Genomic DNA, 22161 nt, shown 5'->3' on the forward strand with positions numbered 1-22161 from the left:
TTAACTTAAGGGGGCTGAATAATTTTGCACGCCCAATTTTTCAGTTTTTGATTTGTTAAAAAAGTTTGAAATATCCAATAAATGTCGTTCCACTTCATGATTGTGTCCCACTTGTTGTTGATTCTTCACAAAAAAATACAGTTTTATATCTTTATGTTTGAAGCCTGAAATGTGGCAAAAGGTCGCAAAGTTCAAGGGGGCCGAATACTTTCGCAAGGCACTGTAGTGGTTTTGGGAAGGAATCCGTGGGTAACTGTGAGTTCAAGACAACTGAGAACCCAGGAAAAACGAGCTACGACTGGGAAAAACTCGGAATTGTAAATCCGGCATCTTTCTCTTTGATGACAAATTTGGTTGACAAACCTCCATGCCACTTTCCTGTTCAAGCACATCACAACGTGAGTCCAAAAATGTCTTATGCAGCTTCATAAATTATATAGGATGCCAGAGAGATACGCACACTGTAGCTAAAGTAATACTACGTGTTTGTTGTGTAGTAAGCTATTAGTAGCCCATGAGCCACACCCAAATATTTTGGTCATTTTTAGCAATGCGGTATTGTAAACACATCGTTCATGGCCGGGGTGTGCTTGAGAGAAATGTAATCATTGAATATTGTAAGGGCTTTCATTGTCTGTTTATATGTAAGAATGGCCCATGTTCTGAATTCTGTCGCTGTACATTTCAAAAGTGCTGAACAAATAGTTATATTGACTACGTCCGTCGTATCTCTCATTAATGTCTTTATCGAAATTATGGATTGCCTCTAATCTGCTTGTTTTCCCCTTATGCCATAGTTTATACATCTCAATTGTCAGTAGAACCCACATTTGTTTAACTTCTTATGGTATAGGGGACGCTTGCGTCCCACTTGGCCAAAAGCCAGGGAAAATGCAGAGCGGCAAATTCAAATAAAATGATATGAAAATCAAACTTTCATTAAATCACACATGTAAGATATTAAATTAAAGCTACATCCGTTGTGAATCCAGCCACCATGTCAGATTTTAAAAAGGCTTTTCGGCAAAAGCATAAGAAGCTATTATCTGATGATAGCACAACCGTAAACAAAGAGGGTAGCATATTTCAACCCTGCAGGCGCTACACAAAACGCAGAAGTAAAATATAAAACATGCCTTACCTTTGATGAGCTTCTTGTGTTGGCACTCCAATATGTCCCATAAACATCACAATTGGTCCTTTTGTTCGATTAATTCCGTCCATATATATCCAAAATGTCCATTTATTTTGCGCGTTTGATCCAGAAAATAACAGCTTCCAAATTGCGCAACGTCACTGCAAAATATTTCAAAAGTTACCTGTAAACTTTGCCAAAACATTTCAAACTACTTTTGTAACACAACATTAGGTATTTTTAAACGTTAATAATCGATCAAATTGATCAAATTGAAGACGGGTCAACAAACCAAGCTACTTTTCAAGTCTTACAAAACTCTCAACAGTGTTACGCAGTTCCTAGATGGCCATACTTCTTCATTGCACAAATGAATAACCTCAACCAAATTCCAAATACTGGAGAAATCCAGTGGAAGCGGTAGGAACTGAAAACAAGTTCCTAAGAAATATCATTTCCCAATGAGACCTCAGTGAACAGACAGAGACCTAAAAAAAAAGAAATTCTGAACGGTTAGTCCTCTGGGTTTTGTCTGCTACATAAGTTCTGTTATAATGCGACTTGATTCAAACAGTTTTAGAAACTTCAGAGTGTTTTCTATCCAAATCTACTAATAATATGCACATCTTATATTCTTGGCATGAGTAGCAGGAAGTTGAAATTGGGCACGCCATTTATCCAAAAGTGAAAATGCTGCCCAAGTTTCTAAACAAGTTTCTAAAGACGCTTGACATCTACTGGAAGCCGTAGGAAGTTCAACTTGACTCCATAGACACTGTGTACTCGGTAGGCCAAGCTTTGAAAAACTACAAACCTCAGATTTCCCACTTCCTGGTTGGATTTTTCTCAGGTTTCACCTGCCATATGAGTTCTGTTATACTCACAGACATCATTCAGAGTATTTTCTATCCAATACTAATAATATTATGCATATATTAGCATCTGGGACAGAGTAGGAGGCAGTTCACTCTGGGCACGCTAATCATCCAAAAGTGAAAATGCTGCCCCCTAACCCGAAAGAGTTTTAACTTCTTGCTCCTACTTGAGACGCAGACGTCTCAAGTAGGCACCTGGAAATGCAAATGCGCTACGCTAAATGCTAAATGTACTCGTTAAAACTCAAACGTTCATTAAAACACACATACAGGGTATTGAATTAAAGCTACACTCGTTGTGAATCTAGCCAACAAGTCAGATTTTTAAAATGCTTTTCGGCGAAAGCATGAGAAGCTATTATCTGATAGCATGCAACACCCAAAAATGCCTGAAGGCGACGTAAACAAAACAATTAGCGTAGCCGGCACTACACAAAAACGCAGAAATAAAATATAAAACACTCATTACCTTTGATGATATTCTTTGTTGGCACACCTATATGTCCCATAAACATCACAGATTGGTCTTTTTCCTGATTAAATCCGTCCATGAATGCCCAAAATATCAATTTGTATAGCCTGTCTGCATCACGAAAAAAGCTCTCTTCCAACACGCAACGTCATGTTTAAAAATTATCTAAGTTGCCTATATTCTTTGACAAAACACTTCAACCTACTTTTATAACCCAACTTTAGGTATTTGTAAACGTTAATAAGCGATCAAATTGATCACTGGGCGATCTGTATTCAATAGCAGCTACAAAAGAAAACAGTGTCCATTTTTCAATCTTCCAAAATCGATTGAGGTAGGCTGGATGGAATCAAGGATCTATTCGTAATGTCTCAAAGGATTTTTGTCAATCGTGTGGAAGCTGTAGGAATTGCATCCGTCTCCATATTAAATTTGGTTTCCTTTAAATAATCCATGAAAGTGGCGCATGGATACTTTTTTCAGATTTCAGTGACCAGTTTTTCTTGCGCTTTCGATGAAACACACACTCTGTTATAGTCACAGCCGTGATTTAACCAGTTTTAGAAACTTCAGAGTGTTTCTATCCACACATACTAATCATATGCATATACTATATTCCTGGCATGAGTAGCAGGACGCTGAAATGTTGCGCGATTTTTAACAGAATGTTTGAAAAAGGAGGGGGTAGGATAAAGAGGTTTAGGCGGTTCTGTAACAGAATTTGGAAAAAGGGAAGGGGTCTGAAGAATTTCCGAATGCACTGTATTACATTTTTTCAGGATTTTGGAAGTTCTCTTGCGACCCCATTTTAATTTCAGGTGACCCCTAGTTTGGTAACCGCTACACTAGAGGTTGGCACAGGATTTTAGCAATGAAGGCAGCTGTTACGGATACAGGTATCCTGTGTGTGTGTGTGTGTGTGTGTGTGTGTGTGTGTATGTATCCTGTGTTCTTTTCTCTCCTTCTCCCCTCACAGGTGAAAATCATCACTCCCCAATCAGTCACCAATCAATCATCAATCAGAAGACACACCTCCTCCTGTTTCCTACCCAATCACAATTTCTTTCCCATGGTTTAACCTGTTGAATCTAGGGGTCATTTTTTTATTTTGGGAAAAATAACATTCCCAAAATAAACGGGCTATTTTTCAGGGCCAGAAAATAGAATATGCATATAATTGACAGCTTGGGATAGAAAACACTCTAAAGTTTCCAAAACTGTAAAGATATTGTCTGTGAGTATAACAGAACTGATATTGCAGGCAAAAGAATGAGAAAAATCCAATCAAGAATGGATATCAACGAGATTCCTTTTTCTATGGCTTCCTTAATGTGTCTAGTATCACAAGACATAGTTTCAGGCTTTTATTTTGAAAAATGAGCGTGTACAACAACATTGCATCAGTGTCCACCTGATGGCTCTTTGTGTATTTCTAGCTCAAAAGACAGAGGTAGCCATTTTTCCACCCGGTCTTACTGAAAAAAGCTCTGTCCCGGTTGATATATTATCGAATAGATATTTGAAAAACACGTTGAGGATTGGTTATAAACAACGTTTGCCATGTTTCTGTCAATATTATGGAGCTAATTTGGAATATATTTCGGCGTTGTGGTGACCGATTTCGGGTCGTTTTCTCAGCCAAACGTGAAGAACTAAAGGAGCTATTTTTGGCTACAAAAATAATTTTTCTGGAAAAAAGGAACATTTGCTATCTAACTGGGAGTCTCGTGAGTGAAAACATCCGAAACTCATCAAAGGTAAACGATTTAATTTGATTGCTTTTCTGATTTTCGGGACCAGATTGCCTGCTGCTAGCTAGGCATAATGCTATGCTAGGCTATCGATAAACTTACACAAATGCTTGTCTTGCTTTGGCTGTAAAGCATCTTTCCAAAATCTGAGATGACAGGGTGATTAACAAAAGGCTAAGCTGTGTTTGAATATATTTCACTTATGATTTCATGAATATGAATATTTTCTAGTAAGATTTTTTGTCCGTTGCGTTATGCTACTTAGTGTCAATTGCTGACAATTCTCCGGGATCCGGGAAGGGTAGTTCCAGCATTAAAAACGATGTCAGTTGTTTGCTCTAGAGCTCAATCTCTCTGTAAATGCCATATGTCTGTAGATCTCTCTGTTTCACTCTCTCCTACTATGTCTCTCTATCTCTTGCTCTTTATGTATTGAGCTATCTTTTGTTTGAGTACCTCCATATCACTTTGTCCTCACCTGTGAGTATTGTTTTTGGTTATGGTGTTTGTTTGCTGGTGGGAAAAGGGGGAACCAAGACAATTCGCCCATGGGCATACACTACCCATAGGTAAACTTTGTTAAAAACACTAGTGTCACGCCCTGGCCTTAGTATTTTGTGTTTTCTTTATTATTGTGGTTAGGCCAGAGTGTGACATGGGTGATTATGTGTTTGACTTGTCTAGGGGTTTTGTAGATTGATGGGGTTGTGTTCAATATAGTATTCTAGGTAAGTCTATGGTTGCCTAGAGTGGTTCTCAATCAGAGGCAGGTGTTTATCGTTGTCTCTGATTGGGAACCATATTTAGGGAGCCATATTCTGTGGGTATTTCGTGGGTGATTGTTTCCTGTCTCTCTGTTTTGCACCAGTTAGGACTGTTTCTGTTTTTACACGTTTTCTTATTTTGTATATGTATATTGTTCACGTTATCATCTTTATTAAAGTTCAAAAATAATCACGCTGCATTTTGGTCCTCCTCTCCTTCCCAGGAAGAAAACCGTAACAGAATCACCCACCAAACAGGACCAAGGGGTGTGGTGACAGGCAGCGGCAGCAGGAGCCGCCCAAAGTCAGAGCTGGAGGCAGCCAAAGCGGAGAGGCGCTGGTTTGAGGAGGCAACACGGCGGCGCGGAAGGAAGCTCGAGAGTCAGCCCCAAAAATGTATTGGGGGGGTCACAGGGAGAGTGTGGCAGAGTAAGGAGTCAGACCTGAGCCAACTCCCCCTGTTTATCGTAAGGAGCCAAGGAGGAAACCAGAACCAGAGCCGGTGTTGGAGGTGAGCGAAGCAGAGACCGTGAAGGAGTTAATGGAGAAATTGGAGGAGAGAGTTATGAGGGAGTTGCTGTGTTGGTGCATGAGGCACGGAATTCGCCTGACAGAGCGTGTCGGGATTTGATGGCACCTGGGTCAGTTCTCCATACTCGTCCTGAGGTGCTTGCTAGATGTCTAATGAAGATTGTGCCAGCCTCACGCACCAGGCCTCCTGTGCACCTCCCTAGCCTTGCATGTCCTGTGCCAGCTCAGCGCTACAGTGCTCCTAGCAGTGCTAACCGTGGCGGGCGTGGTACTGGTCAGGCACCGTGTTATAAGGTGGAACGCACGGTGTCCCCAGTATGTGTGCTTAGCACGGTACGCTACATCCCAGCTCCCCACATCTGCCGGGCTGTGGGTGAAGATCCAGCCAGGGCGGTTGGTGCTAGCCCTGCTCTCAAGATCTCCAGTACGCCTTCACGGTCCGGTCTATCCAGTGCCACCTCCACACACCAGCCCTCCGGTGGCAGCTCCCCGCACCAGGCTTCCTGTGCGTGTCCTCGGCCCACTACCAACAGTGCCAGCACCACGCACCAGGCTTACAGTGCGCCTCGCCTGTCCAGCACTTCCAGAGGCTTCCTCCTCTCCAGCGCAGCCTGAGCTGCACGTCTGCACAGCGCCACCTGAGCTGCCCGTCTGTCAAATCAAATCAAATGTATTTATATAGCCCTTCGTACATCAGCTGATATCTCAAAGTGCTGTACAGAAACCCAGCCTAAAACCCCAAACAGCAAGCAATGCAGGTGTAGAAGCACGGTGGCTAGGAAAAACTCCCTAGAAAGGCCAAAACCTAGCAAGAAACCTAGAGGAACCAGGCTATGTGGGGTGGCCAGTCCTCTTCTGGCTGTGCCGGGTGGAGATTATAACAGAACATGGCCAAGATGTTCAAATGTTCATAAATGACCAGCATGGTCCAATAATAATGAGGCAGAACAGTTGAAACTGGAGCAGCAGCACGGCCAGGTGGACTGGGGACAGCAAGGAGTCATCATGTCAGGTAGTCCTGAGGCATGGTCCTAGGGCTCAGGTCCTCCGAGAGAGAGAAAGAAAGAGAGAAATAGAGAATTAGAGAGAGCACACTTAAATTCACACAGGACACCGAATAGGACAGGAGAAGTACTCCAGATATAACAAACTGACCCTAGCCCCCGACACATAAACTACTGCAGCATAAATACTGGAGGCTGAGACAGGAGGGGTCAGGAGACACTGTGGCTCCATCCGAGGACACCCCCGGACAGGGCCAAACAGGAAGGATATAACCCCACCCACTTTGCCAAAGCACAGCCCTCGCACCACTAGAGGGATATCTTCAACCACCAACTTACCATCCTGAGACACGGCTGAGTATAGCCCATAAAGATCTCCGCCACCGCACAACCCAAGGGGGGGGGGGGGCACCAACCCAGACAGGATGATCACATCAGTGACTCAACCCACTCAGGTGACGCACCCCTCCAAGGGACGGTATGAGAGAGCCCCAGTAAGCCAGTGACTCAGCCCCAGTAATAGGGTTAGAGGCAGAGAATCCCAGTGGAAAGAGGGGAACTGGCCAGGTAGCAAGGGAGGTTCGTTGCTCCAGAGCCTTTCCGTTCACCTTCCCACTCCTGGGCCTGCCTACACTCAATCATATGACCCACTGAAGAGTTGAGTCTTCAGTAAAGACTTAAAGGTTGAGACCGAGTTTGCGTCTCTGACATGGGTAGGCAGACCATTCCATAAAAATTGAGCTCTATAAGGGAAAGCCCTTCCTCCAGCTGGTAGCTTAGAAATTCTAGGGACAATTAGGAGGCCTGCATCTTCTGACCGTAGCGTACGTGTAGGTATGTACGGCAGGGCCAAATCAGAGAGATAGGTAGGAGCAAGCCCATGTAATGCTTTGTAGGTTAGCAGTAAAACCTTGAAATCAGCACTTGCTTTGACAGGAAGCCAGAGTAGGGAGGCTAGCACTGGAGTAATATGATCACATTTTTTGGTTCTATTCAGGATTCTAGCAGCCGTATTTAGCACTAACTGAAGTGTATTTAGTGGTTTATCCGGGTAGCCGGAAAGTAGAGCATTGCAGTAGTCTAACCTAGAAGTGACAAAATCATGGATGAATTTTTCTGCATCATTTTTGGACAGAAAGTTTCTGATTTTTGCAATGTTACGTAGATGGAAAAAAGCTGTCCTTGAAATGGTCTTGATATGTTCTTCAAAAGAGAGATCAGGGTCCAGAGTAACGCAGAGGTCCTTCACAGTTTTATTTGAGACGACTGTACAACCATTAAGATTAATTGTCAGATTCAACAGAAGATCTCTTTGTTTCTTGGGACCTAGAACAAGCATCTCTGTTTTGTCCGAGTTTAAAAGTAGAAAGTTTGCAGCCATCCACTTCCTTATGTCTGAAACACATGCTTCTAGTGAGGGCAATTTTGTGGCTTCACCATGTTTCATTGAAATGTACAGCTGTGTGTCATCCGCATAGCAGTGAAAGTTAGCATTATGTTTTCGAATGACATCCCCAAGAGGTAAAATATATAGTGAAAACAACAGTGGTCCTAAAACGGAACCTTAAGGAACACCAAAATTTACAGTTTATTTGTCAGAGGACAAACCATTCACAGAGACAAACTGATATCTTTCCGACAGATAAGATCTAAACCAGGCTAGAACTTGTCCGTGTAGACCAATTTGGGTTTCCAATCTCTCCAAAAGAATGTGGTGATCGATGGTATCAAAAGCAGCACTAAGGTCTAGGAGCACGAGGACAGATGCAGAGCCTCGGTCTGATGCCATTAAAAGGTAATTTACCACCTTCACAAGTGCAGTCTCAGTGCTATGATGGGGTCTAAAACCAGACTGAAGCATTTCGTATACATTGTTTGTCTTCAGGAAGGCAGCCTTTTCTAAAATGTTTGAGAGGAATGGAAGATTCGATATAGGCCGATAGTTTTTATATTTTCTGGGTCAAGGTTTGGCTTTTTCAACAGAGGCTTTCTTACTGCCACTTTTAGTGAGTTTGGTACACATCCGGTGGATAGAGAGCCGTTTTGTCCAGAGCTGCTAGAGTCTTCCGTCTGTCATGAGCCGCCCGAGTCTCCCGTCTGTCATGAGCCGCCAGAGCTGCCAGTCAGCATGGAGCAGCCAGAGCCGCCAGTCAGCATGGAGCAGCCAGAGCCGCCAGTCAGCCAGGATCTGCCAGAGCCGCCAGTCAGCCAGGATCTGCCAGAGCCGTCAACCTGCCTGAACTTCTTCTCAGTCCTGAGCTACCTCTCAGGCCTGAGCTTCCTCGGTAATGAGGCACCCCTCAGTCCAGGTGGGCCCTTTGTTAGGGTTACTAGGCCAAGGTCGGCGGTGAGGGTCGCCACTCAAGGGACTGTTTAACCCAGTGCTGTTCAAATAGGTTGATCAAGAGGATGGGTTGTGTGATACCTCTGGGAAGCTGATCACCTCTGACAAACAGCCCAGGAAAGAATCAAAGAATGTTGAACTTATTGCTGATGCAATACAGTTACCAGTCACTCATGAGCAGCTGATTGCTAACCAAAAGGTTGACAACCAGCTTGCTAAATGTTTTTCTAGTGTTGTCTTATTGGAAGATGTAAAGAAGAAGAACGTGGCTTACTTCATTGATGGTAATCTCCTCATGCGTAAATGGAAATCCCATTTTGACGCGGTTGGAGATTGGAATGCTGTTTACCAAATAATGATTCCTACAGCCTTTCGACAAAATGTGTTATCCCTTGCTCATGATCACCAGTGGTCTGGTCATTTAGGAATCACAAAAACTTATGATCGGATCCTTCAACATTTATTTTGGCCGGGTTTAAAACAAGATGTGGCTCAGTTCTGTAGAACATGCCACACATGTCAGATAACAGGAAAACCAAATCAGGTTTTTCCTCCCGCTCCTCTTTGTCCAATACCTGTCATAGGTGAACCATTCGAACATGTGGTGGTTGATTTGTGTTGGACCGTTACCGAAGACAAAATCGGGTAACCAGTTTCTGTTAACGATTATGTGTATGGCAACAAGATACCCCGAGGCCATTCCAACAAGCAACACCTGAGGGATGAGGTGAGATATTTGTTGGAGAATGACCTGGCTATGCCAAGTTCAAGCCCTTGGAGTTCTCCTTGCATTCTGGTTCCTAAACCTGATGGTACGTCCAGGTTATGTACGGATTATCGAAAGGTAAATTCTGTCACAATGCCAGATTCGTACCCGTTACCCAGACTGGACGACTGTATCGACACTATTGGTGCTGCTAAGTATGTCACTAAGTTGGACCTCTTAAAAGGTTACTGGCAGGTTCCGTTAACTTCATGTGCTTCTGAGATTTCTGCCTTTGTGACCCCAGACAACTTCCTACAGTACTCAGTTATGGCTTTTGGAATGTGAAATGCACCAGCCACTTTCCAACGACTGGTTAACTCTGTATTAGCTGGCGTTCCTAATTGTAGTGCATACCTTGATGACCTAGGAAGACCTTCTACTTACTTAGAGTTGGATAAACTCATGGATATGGACGTGTGTAATTGTGTGACTCCAAGTGCATTGGAGGTAAAGTAGTGACTGGATAACTGGAATGAGGCACGAGAGTGAGCAGATTGTCCTGTCCCGAATATGACTCTAGGACTTCACTCCCTTTCCTGCCCGAATCCCACAGGACCCACAAGATCCACTGGAGTCCTGTTCCTGTGTCAAACTCTAGTTGCCACCACATGTTGATGGGAAAAAGGGGCATGATTGTTAACATAATTGTAATCATAACCAACCCTCAAGTAAGCTGTGATGAACTACTCAAATCTCACAAGACTTAGTTTTGAAAGATAATGATTTTATAACAAGTTCTACTACTTACACTTTTTTGGCAATTTCACAACTAGTACAATAGTTTACGACTGTTATTGATGCCACATAGGCCGTTTTCAACCAGAATAGTCCTAGTTTTATTTCATATGTACTGCACAAATTACACTTTTTGTAATGCTTTTATCGGAAATCCCCAGATGGTTTAGGCCTACACACTATTCCTGGGGTCTCAAAGTCAACTCCTCGAAAGTCACAGCACTTATAGTTGTCCCTCATTCCTTTTAATCAGTGTCTGATTTGTCCCTGGGAAACCAGGTATGTGGACTCCCAGTCAGTGAAATTAAGCGATCAATCAAGTGCAGTGGAGAAACAGTTAAGCTACAGCCTATTCTCTGCTGTGGTGTAGCAGCTCCCCGAGGTTCCTCTGGTCCCAGGACCCCAGACACCCAGCCAAGTAAAACATCTCTACAGTCACACTGTCAAGTGGTTCTGCTCCCCAAGCAGCTGATGCATTTACATTAATTGACACTGGCAATTAAACACGACACACTGGGGATGTGTGTGATTAATTGATAACCTGTACCTTTTGGCCTGATTCTGTGTGTGATTAGCTTTACTTTCTTCCTATGAGTGACGATGAAAAGTGAGGTAGATTGAGTGTGCGTGTGTACATTTGTGTTTGTGTGTGATCAATAGCCTAACCCAGGGTTTCCCAAACTCGGTCCTGGGGCATCCCAGGTGTTCACATTGTGTTTTTTGCCCTAGCATTACAAAGCTGATTCAAATAATCAACTCATCAAGGCACAGAGTACAGCTAAAGCCAGCTGAAGTCAGAGAGAACTCATTGATGGGTTTGATGTCAAACCAGAGCAGCAGGCAAGGAGTTTGTTGAAAGGGAAAGATGGATAAAGGATAGAGGGTGGGACAGAGTGTGATGGAGGTAGAGATGGAAGGAGAGAAGAGGTGCGTCAAACCTGTGTTGCCATAGCAACCAGAGCACCATTGAGGAGAGGGGGTTTTGATTGTGGAGAGATTGGACATAAGCGGCAGGCATGCACACACAGAGAGCAGGGCACTGATATGCTCTAGATCTGAGAGTGAGCCGGGGGCTTTGGGAGCATCCCCGGCCACCACCCAGGTCCAAACTCAATCCCAAACATCAGAATCGCAAGATTACGTTGCCCATACAGCTGATTTTAATGTTGATGATAATGTAGCCGAGATTTGGATGGCGGGGAGTTCAAGGGCGGGCATGATAGTGACTGAGCTTCCGGCAGTGGTTACCGAAGGCAGGGAAGCCCTGACTCCAAGGCTGATATGCCTGTCTCACAGATAACAGGGAATCATGTGCCCAGTGTAAGAACAGACATGCAGGGTAATGGTTTGAGGCAGTGTGGAGGAGCCAGTGTGCTCTGGTTTTGGTTGAGCTGCTAGATGAGGATGGAGGAAGAGAGAGATCCTCTGTCAGATATCCCCAGCAATGTAATGTAGAATCTCAGGATGAGCCCCAGTCAGGTTTACCACAGTACACATTACAGCAGATTAATACTTTTCTGTAGGATTCATTTAGTAAACATGTTACCATACAGGATTTTTTTCCTGATGTAGAGACGTTTGTCAGGGCAGTCATTTGGGATCACATTAAAACATCAGTGGGATTGGATAATGTTAATCAGAGGGTACATTGGTGTTTAGATAGCCATGTTGCATTATTAATAAAGAGGAAAGGTCCAGAAAATGAAATGAAAGTGGCAGAAAAGAATAAACAATTGATTTTAAAATAATTGGTATGATTATTTATCAGAGGGTGATTTCTTTCACTTGTCTGTTACCTATGCTGGTTTTCTTACTTTCCATTTCAAATATTTTTATGGTGGATTTAAAAGTGGGCTCGTTAAACATACAGTTGAAGTCGGAAGTTTACATGCACCTTAGCCAAATACATTTAAACTCAGCTTTCACAGTTCCTGACATTTAATCCTAGTAAAAATTCCCTGTCTTAGGTCAGTCAGGATCACCACTTTATTTTAAGAATGTGAAATGTCAGAATAATAGTAGAGAATGATTTATTTCAGATTTTATTTCTTTCATCACATTCCCACTGGGTCAGAAGATTACATACACTCAATTAGTATTTGGTAGCATTGCCTTTAAACTTGAGTTAAACTTGAGTCAAATGTTTTGTGTAGCCTTCCACAAGCTTCCCACAATAAGTTGGGTGTATTTTGGCCCATTCCTCCTGACAGAGCTGGTGTAACTGAGTCAGGTTTGTAGGCCTCCTTGCTCGCACACGCTTTTTCAGTTCTGCCAACACATTTTCTTTGGGATTGAGGTCAGGGCTTTGTGATGGCCACTCCAATACCTTGACTTTGTTGTCCTTAAGCCATTTTGCCACAACTTTGGAAGTATGCTTGGGGTCATTGTCCATTTGGAAGACCCATTTGCAACCAAGCTCCTGACTGGTGTCTTGAGATGTTGCTTCAATATATCCACATAATTCTCCATCCTCATGATGACCTCTATTTTGTGAAGTGCACCAATCCCTCCTGCAGCAAATCACCACCACAACATGATGCTGCCAACCCCATGCTTCACGGTTGGGATGGGTGTTCTTCGGCTTGCAAGCCTCCCCCTTTTTCCTCCAAACATAACGATGGTCATTATGGCCGAACAGTTCTATTTCTGTTTCATCAGACCAGAGGACCAAAAAGTATCATCTTTGTCACCACGTGCAGTTGCAAACTGTAGTCTGGCTTTTTTATGGCGATTTTGCAGCAGTGGCTTCTTCCTTGCTGTGCGGCCTTTCAGGTTATAGGACTTGTTTTACTGTGGATATAGATACCTTTGTTCTTGTTTCCTCCAGTGTCTTCACATGGTCCTTTGCTGATGTTCTGGGATTGATTTGCACTTTTCGCAGCAAAGTACGTTCATCTCTAGGAGCCAGAACGCGGCTCCTTCCTGAGCGGTATGGGGGCTGCGTTGTCCCATGATGTTTACACTTCCGTACTATTGTTTGTAATTCTGATTCTGATTCTACTGCTTGCATCAGTTACCTGATGTGGAATAGAGTTCCATGTAGTCATGGCTCTATGTGGTAATCTGTTCCTCCCAAGTCTGTTCTGCACTTGGGGACTGTGACGAGACCTCTGATGGCATGTCTTGTGGGCTATGCATGGGTGTTTGAGCTGTGTGCTAGTAGTTTAAACAGACAGCTAGTGTATTCAGCTTGTTAACACTTCTTACAAAAATAAGTAGTAATGAAGTCAATCTCTCCCCCACGTTGAGCCACGAAAGATTGACATGCATATCATTAATGTTCGCTCTTAGTGTACATTGAAGGGCTAGCCATACTGACATGTTCTGAGCCAATTGTAATTTTCCTAAGTCCCTCTTTGTGGAACCTGACCACACGACTGAACCGTAGTCCAGGTGTGACAAAAGTAGGGCATGTAGGACATGCCTTGTTGATTGTTTTGTTAAGAAGGCATAGTAGCGCTTTATTATGGAAATAATTCTCTAAATCTTAGCTACTGTTGTATCAACACGTTTTGACCTCAACTTGCTCAATTTCCACATAATTCATTACAAGATTTAGTTGAAGTTTAGGGTTTAGTGAATGACTTGTCCCAAATACAATGCTTTTAGTTTTTGAAATATTTAGGATAACCCTATTCCTTGCAACCCACTATGAAATTAACTGCAGCTCTTTGTTAAGTGTTGCAGTCATTTCAGTCGCTGTAGTAGCTGACGTTTTTCCAACAGCAGACTATGATCGGTAATGTCAAAAGCTGCACTGAAGTTTAACAAAAAATCTGTTTCTCACAGCCAATCAGACATTTGTGTAAGTGCTGTGCTTGTTGAATGTCCTTACCTATAAGTGTGTTGAAAGTCTGTTGTAATTTTTTTTTACTGTAAAGTAGAAATGTATCTGGTCAAACACCATTTTTTCCAAAAGTTTGCTAAGGGTTGGTAACAGGTTGATTGGTCGGCGATTTGAGCCACTATAGGGGGCTTTACTATTCTTAGGTTGCGGAATGAATTTAGCTTCCCTTCAGACCTGAGGGCACACACTTTCTAGTAGGCTTAAATTTAAGATACCGCCATACAGTAGACATCAACTTTTAAATGTGGTGTTCTTACAGGAGACCCACAGTGACAGGCATAATGTGTCAGTGTGGGGCATGGAGTGGGAGGGGCAGTACTTCCTTAGTCATTGGTCCAGGGGTAGCAGTTCTATTCTCATCAGGCTTAGACCTTAAAACCCTTTACACTTGTACCCTTATATGGGTTGAAAATGGCAGATTTGGTCACTGATAAATGCCTCAATTGGAACTCAGTGGCTATAAAGTAACATACTATACATGACATCCGAGCTCTGGACCTGCCCTTCACAGCACTGAATGGGTTTTGAATGACAGACTTTCTGAACTTGAGCACCTCGTGCAAAATGAAGTTGCCCCCATCTCTCCCACTAACTGGGCAACTTTTGCTATTTTTTTTTGTCGGAGTGAGGGGAAAACATTGAGGATTACTGTATAATAAATACTTATTTGATGTCATACAAGCAAGCCAAACTCCAGCCCAAATGTGCACTTCACATTTCCATAGCATAAAACTCACGTCATATACAGTATCAACGTTTATGATCACTGTGTTTGATGTACAGCTACACAATGACAAGTCATCATCCTGGGTTGTTCTGAACAAAATTTGCTTACTGTATATTTGTCTATTGTGAATAAAAATTGCCATGGCACACGCACCTGAATGGACTCATGACTCCTTCTATGGTCATCAGAATTATGATCTGTTTCTGTGAATTACATTGTGAATGCCTAACATTGTAATATATTATTTTATAACCTAGTGCCTTTAGAAAGTATTGATTCTCCTTGATTTATTCAACATTTTATTGTGTTAACTCCTGAATTCGAGGGGTTAAATATAGTTTCTCACCCATGTACACACAATACTGCATAATGACAAAGTGAAAAGATGTTTTAGCAAATGCATTGAAAATGAAATACAGAACTATCTAATTTACAGTACATAAGTATTCGCACAACTGAGTCAGTACTTTGTAGATGCACCTTTGGCATTGATTACGGCTGTGAGTCTTTCTGGTAAGACTCTAAGAGCTTTCCACACCTGGATTGTAAAACATTTGCCCATTATTCTTTTCAAAATTATTTAAGCTCTGTCAAATTGGTTGTTGGTCATTGCTAAACAACCATTTTCAGGTCCTGCCATAGATTTTCAAGTAGATTTAAGTCAAGACTGTAACTTAGCCAGACTGTCTTCTTATTATGCAACGCCAGCGTAGATTTGGTTATGTTTCAGGTTATTGTCCTGCTGAAAGGTGAATTCATATCCCAGTGTCTGGTGAAAAGCAAACTGAACCAGGTTTTCCTCTAGGATTTTGCCTGTGCATTCCTTTTCTTTTTTTATCCTGAAAAACACCCGTCATTAACGATTACAAGTATACCCATAACATGATGCAGCCACCACTATGCTTGAAAATATGGATAGTGGTACTCAGTAATGTGTTGATTTGGATAAACCTCAAACAAAACACTTTGTATTGTTCTATTGTGTGTGACTTGTTAAGAAAATTTCTACTCCTGAACTTATTTAGGTTTGACATAACAAAGGGATTGAATACTTGACTCAAGACATTTCATCTTTTCATTTTTAATGACTTTGTAAAAAATGTTGTGGGTTAGTGTGTGTAGACCAGTGACCAAAAACATCCAAATGTAATCCATTTTAAATTCAGGCTGTAACACAACAAACTGTGGAAAAAGTCAAGGGGTGTGAATACTTTCTGAATGCACTGTAGCTAGTCATGATTGCAATAGAACACGCTTCAAATGATGCCCAACTGATGCAGATTGCAATTTATAATGGACAGTTTTTGGATTGCGTAAACAACAATAATTGTGTGATGGCAGGAATGTGTGCTTGCTCTAGTTCCTCAATGGCACAGATAGGAGAGCTCAAAAAAGCACCTCAGTTGAAACTTATTAAAATCATAAAGGTGCATTGTAATTTTAAAGTGCATTCAACAGTGCACACTTTGGAGAGGTGTGTGGCCACTTTAAGACATCTAAGCTGTCAGTCCATCTACCCCCAGTGCACGGCCTGGCGAGAGCTGCTGTACAGCCGCTATGCATTAGCTCTCTCAGGCAGCTGGACCTCCATCCCAGCACTGTGATCAGGCCTCAGCTTAAGCAGCCCATGCAGACAGGCATTTGGCATGGGTATACACTCTTGGGTCAGCTTTACTGTCTAGCCATAGAATCACATCTGTGTAGACTAAGGGAGAGGCTGTAGGGGTTGTCAGTTGCAGGGGTAGTAGGTGGGGAGTCGATTTTATTGTCGGCTTATGCTGATGATGTAACAGTGTATGTTAAAGGGCAAGAAGATGTAGAAGAGGTTAGCAGGGTTTAAATGTTGTTTGAGGGGGCGGCATCAGCTAAAGTGAACTGGGAGAAGAGTGAACGTCTAATTATAGGGAGATGGGTCAGAGCAGGATCTCCTAGTCTTCCTGGGGTGCTACAGAATATGTTTTTGGGGACCTCAGAGTTTCCGGAGAGAAACTGGGAGGGGATGGTGGACAAGGTTGCGGCTAAGTTGTCTAAATAGCGGCAGTTGTAGCCACGAATGTCTTTCAGGGGAAGGGTCCTGGTCACTAACAGCTTGGCCGCTTCAATGCTCTGGCACGGCACAGGCTGATGGTGTTGGATCCCCCACAGAGTCTTGTCAAGCAACTGTAGAGGTCAGTGGGGAATTGATTTTGTTCAACACTGGACATGTGTGGCAGTGTTACACCTCCGTTTGCATGAGGGGGGCCAAGGGCTGGTGGACATTGGGTCCAGAGTGATAGCTTTCTGTCACTTGTTCCTGTTGGATCTGGAGCAGGTCGACATGTCAGCCATTACTCAGTTCTACCGCTTTGGCCGTGGAAAAGACTCTGTATGTTGGAGGGCCTATGTATAGTGTAGCCAAAAGGTGAAGGTACTGCCTGTCAAACAACCTGTTTAGGCAGGCATAAATGGCAGTGTGGAAGACCAGAATGTATGAGATGCTATTTGTGTTTACAAATTTCTGTACAGACCCCAGAGCTGTGCTGCAGGGGCTGGTGTGGGCTCAGCTCCTACTGGAGCATTTACAGAGTGCACAAAACATTATGCACAAAACATTATGCTCTTTCAATGACATAGACTGACCAGGTGAATCCAGGTGAAAGCTATGAGCCCTTATTGATGTCACTTGTTATATCCACTTCAAATCAGTGTAGATGAAGAGGAGATGACAGGTTAAAGAAGGATTTTTAAGCCTTGTGACAATTGAGACATGTATTGTTTATATATGCCATTCAGAGGATGAATGGGCAAGACAAATATTTAAGTGCCTTTGAACAGGGTATTGTAGTAGGTTCCAGGTGCATCAGTTTGTGTCAAGAACTGCAGCACTGCTAGGTTTGTCTCTGTCTGTGTCTCTGTCTGTCTGTCTGTCTGTCTGTCTGTCTGTCTGTCTGTCTGTCTAAGGCCTTAATCAGAGTAGTGACTGAGGAGCCTACAGTCAGCCTGCCAATATAGGTTGTAAATATATTAAAGTTTATACATACACACACACTAAGCCTTGGAGAGCTCTCAGGGGTTTAGTTTATCTGTCTCTGTGACAGGCCACTAGAGAGATTTTTCAGAGCACAGTGTCTCTCTTTCTGTAGTGTAGGATCCCCTCTCTATCTCTCTCCTGGATTGCAATGGTTCAGAGGCTTGTGATGTGATCTGTGAGAAAGTGATATAATTGGTTGTCCTAAGATTAGGCTGTTACTTTTGGTTGGTTAACCATTTTTAAGAGGCAACTGTACAAATAGGGACTCATTGATTTCCTCCCTCATTTTGCTTGGCTAAACCAGTGTTTTCCAACCCCTCCCTCAACGTTTCACATTTGAGTTTTAACCCTAGACTGGTACACTTGATTCAATTAGTCAACTGATGATCAATCCAACATGTGAAATGTCTGGGAAGTGGGGGGGGCTAAGCCTTCTCTCTCAGGACCAGACAACACTCATGCAGGCACGTAGACCAACAGACACACACACACACACACACACACACACACACACACACACACACACACAGTGACAGCACCCTGATTGACAGTATAGAGATCCATCAGCGTGTACTTTGGCGTGATAGTGTAAAGAGATGCTGGAGTAGATGCTCAACATGAATCCCACAGTAAATACTCAGTCTCCTGCACTGTTTGTGCATGGGTGTGAGTTCTAAGAGAGAGAGAGAGAACAATAAAATGTTTGTGGAGTATACCAGGTGCCTGTATCTCAGCAGGGCTTGCTCACAGGAAACAGTTCCTACTCCGACCCTGCTGCTTCCTCTTTGGCTGTGATATTGTTACTGTAGGCCCAACGTTTGGGACTAATCTCTCAGTTTGTCAGTGTTGGAGTGTTAGAATGTTTTATTTATCTCCGCATCCACTTCTCTCTCTTTTTGTGTTTACCTCTGCTCTAGTGGATTAGGTGGAGTAAGGGGAGGAAGGAAGAGGAGAGAGGGAAGAGAGGGAAGTGTAGTGAAAATGTTTGTAAAAGTTGATACATTATGCATGCCAATTACCTTGTTAGATGGTTAATTGTTTGATTTGACATTATATCTCAACAAATAAGCTATACTACACTAAACCAAAATATAAATATAAACGCAACATGCAACATTTTCAAAGATTTTACTGAGTTACAGTTCATTAAAGGAAATCCGTCAATTTAAATAAATTAATTGCGCCCTAATCTATGGATTTCACATGACTGGGAATAAAGAAATGCATACCTTAAAAAAAAGGTAGGGGCATTGATCAGAAAACGAATCAGTATCTGCTGTGACCATCATTGCTAATCAAATCAAAATCAAATCAAATGTTACTTTTCACATGCACCGAAAACAGCAGGTGTAATGCTTAGTTTACAAGCCCTTAACCAACAATGCAGTTCAAGAAATAGAGTAATGAAAATATTTAATTGTATTAATTGTTCAGCAGTCTTACGACATGGTGGTAAAAACTGTTAAGGAGACTTTTGGAACTAGACTTGGTGCTCCGGTACCCTTGCCATGCAGTAGCAGAGAGAATAGACTGACTCGGTTGACTGGAGTCTGCGACATTATTTTGGGCCTTCCTTTGACACTGCCTAGTATATAGGTCCTGGATGGCAGGAAGCTTGGCCCCAGTGATCAAACCAAAATCAAATCAAATGTATTAGTCACATGTGCCGAATACAACATGTACAACAGGTTCACCTTACAGTGAAATGCTTACTTACGAGCCCCGAACCAACAGTGCAGTTTAAAAGAATTACAGATAAGAATACAAAATAAAAGTAACCATTAATTAAAGAGCAGCAGTAAAAAATAACAATATATACAGGGGGGGTGGCGGTACAGAGTCAATGTGCGGGGGCACCGGTTAGTTGAGGTAGTATGTACATGTAGGTAGAGTTATTAGTGACTATGCATAGATGACAACAGAGAGTGGCAGCGGTGTGGAGAGAGGGGGATGGGGGGGGGGGGGGGGGCAACGCGAATAGTCTGGCCATTTGAGTAGATGTTCAGGAGTCTTATGGCTTGGGGGTAGAAGCGGTTTAGAAGCCTCTTGGACCTAGACTTGGTGCTCTGGTACCGCTTGCCATGTGGTAGCAGAGCGAACAGTCTATGAATAGCGTGGTTGGATTCTTTGACAATTTTTAGGGCCTTCCTCTGACACCGCCTGGAATAGAGGTCCTGGATGGCAGGAAGCTTGGCCCCAGTGATGTACTGGGCCGTATGCACTACCCTCTGTAACGACTTATTGTCGGATAACTAGCAGTTGCCATACCAGGAGGTGATGCAACCGGTAATGATGCTCTTGATGGTGTTGCTGTATAACTTTTTGAGGATCTGGGGACCCATGCAAAATCTTTTCAGTTACCTGAGGGGGAAAAGGTATTGTTGTGCCCTCTTCATGACTGTCTTAGTGTGTTTGGACCATGACAGTTTGTTGGTGATGTGGAGAGAAATCTCAGCCCACTCCACTACAGCACCATCGATGTGAATGGGGGCTTGTCCAGCCCTCCTTTTCCTATAGTCAATGATCAGCTCCTATGCCTTCCTCCGCTGAGGAAGTGATTGTTGTCCTAGCACCACAATGCCAGGTCTCTGATTTCCTCTCTATAGGCTGTCTCATCGTTGTCGGTGATCAGGCCTACCACCGTTGTGTGATCAGCAAACTTAATGATGGTGTTGGAGTCGTGCTTGGCCACACAGTCATGGGTGAACAGGGAGTAACAGGAGGGCACTGAGCACATTGTTGAGGATCAGCATGGCAGATGTGTTGATGCCTACTTACCATCTGGGGGTTGCCCATCAGGAAGTACAGGATCCAGTTGCAGAGAGAGGTGTTTAGTCCCCGGGTCCTTATCTTAGTGATGAGCTTTGAGGGTACTATGGTGCTGAATGCTGAGCTGTAGTCAATGAACAGCATTCTCACATAAGTGTTCCAGGTGTGAAAGGGCAGTGTGGAGTGCAATTGAGATTGCGTCATCTGTGGATCTGTTGTTGCAATATGCAAATTGGAGTGGGTCTAGGGTTTCTGGGATGATGGTGTTGATGTGAACCATGACCAGCCTTTCAAAGCACTTCATGGCTACTGACATGAGTGGTACGGGCCGGTAGTCATTTAGGCAGGTTACCTTCACTTTCTTGGAAACAGGGACTATGGTGGTCTGCTTGAAACATGTAGGTATTGCAGTCTCGGTCAGGGAGAGGTTGAACATATAATTGAAGACACTTGCCAGTTGGTCCACGCATGCTCTGAGTACACGTCTTGGTAATCCGCTCCACGGCCTTGTGAATGTTGACCAGATTAAAGGTCTTGCTCACATCGACTACGGAGAGTTGTGATCACACAGTCGTCTGGAACAGTTGTTTCTATCATGCACTCTTCAGTGTTGCTTGCTTTGAAGCGAGCATAAAGGGCATTTAGCTCTTCTGGCAGGTTCGCTTCACTGGGGAGCTCGCGGCTGCTTTTCCCTTTGTAGTCCGTAATTGTTTGCAAGCCCTGCAACATCCGACTAGCATCTGAGCCGGTGTAGTAGGATTCAATCTTAGTCCTGTATTGACGCTTTGCCTGTTTGATGGTTTGTCTGAGGGCATTGTGGGATTTCTTTTAAATGTCCAGATTTGTGTCCTGATCCTTGTAAGGGGCAGCTCTAGCCTTAAGCTCAGGGGGATGCTGCCTGTTATCCATGGCTTTGGTTGGGATATGTAGTTACGGTAACTGTGGGGACGACATCGTCAATGAACTTATTAATGAAACCGGTGACTGAGGTGGTATTCTCCTCAATGCCATTGAATGAATCCTGGAACATATTCCAGTCTGTGCTACTAAAACAGTCCTGTAGTGTAGCATCCGCGTCATCTGATACTTCCATATTGAGCGAGTCACTGGTACTTCCTTGTTTAGTTTTTGCTTAAAAGCAGGAATTAGGAGGATATAAATATGGTCAGATTTGCCAAATGGAGGACGAGGGACAGCTTTGTATGCATATCTGTGTGTGGAATAATGGTGGTCTACATTTGTTTTCTCTGGTTCAATATGTGACATGCTGGTAGGAATTCGGTTAAATGGATTTAAGTGTGCCTGCATTCTTGTCCCCGGCCACTAGGAGCGCTGCTTCTGGATGAGCATTTTCTTGTTTCCTTATGACCTTAGACAGGGTTGGGTAGGTTACTAAATGTAATCTGTTACAGTTACTAGTTACCCTGTCCA

The sequence above is a fragment of the Oncorhynchus mykiss genome, chromosome 1 (assembly GCF_057628025.1).
Source record: "Oncorhynchus mykiss isolate SJ-2025 chromosome 1, ASM5762802v1, whole genome shotgun sequence".
NCBI lineage: Eukaryota > Metazoa > Chordata > Actinopteri > Salmoniformes > Salmonidae > Oncorhynchus > Oncorhynchus mykiss.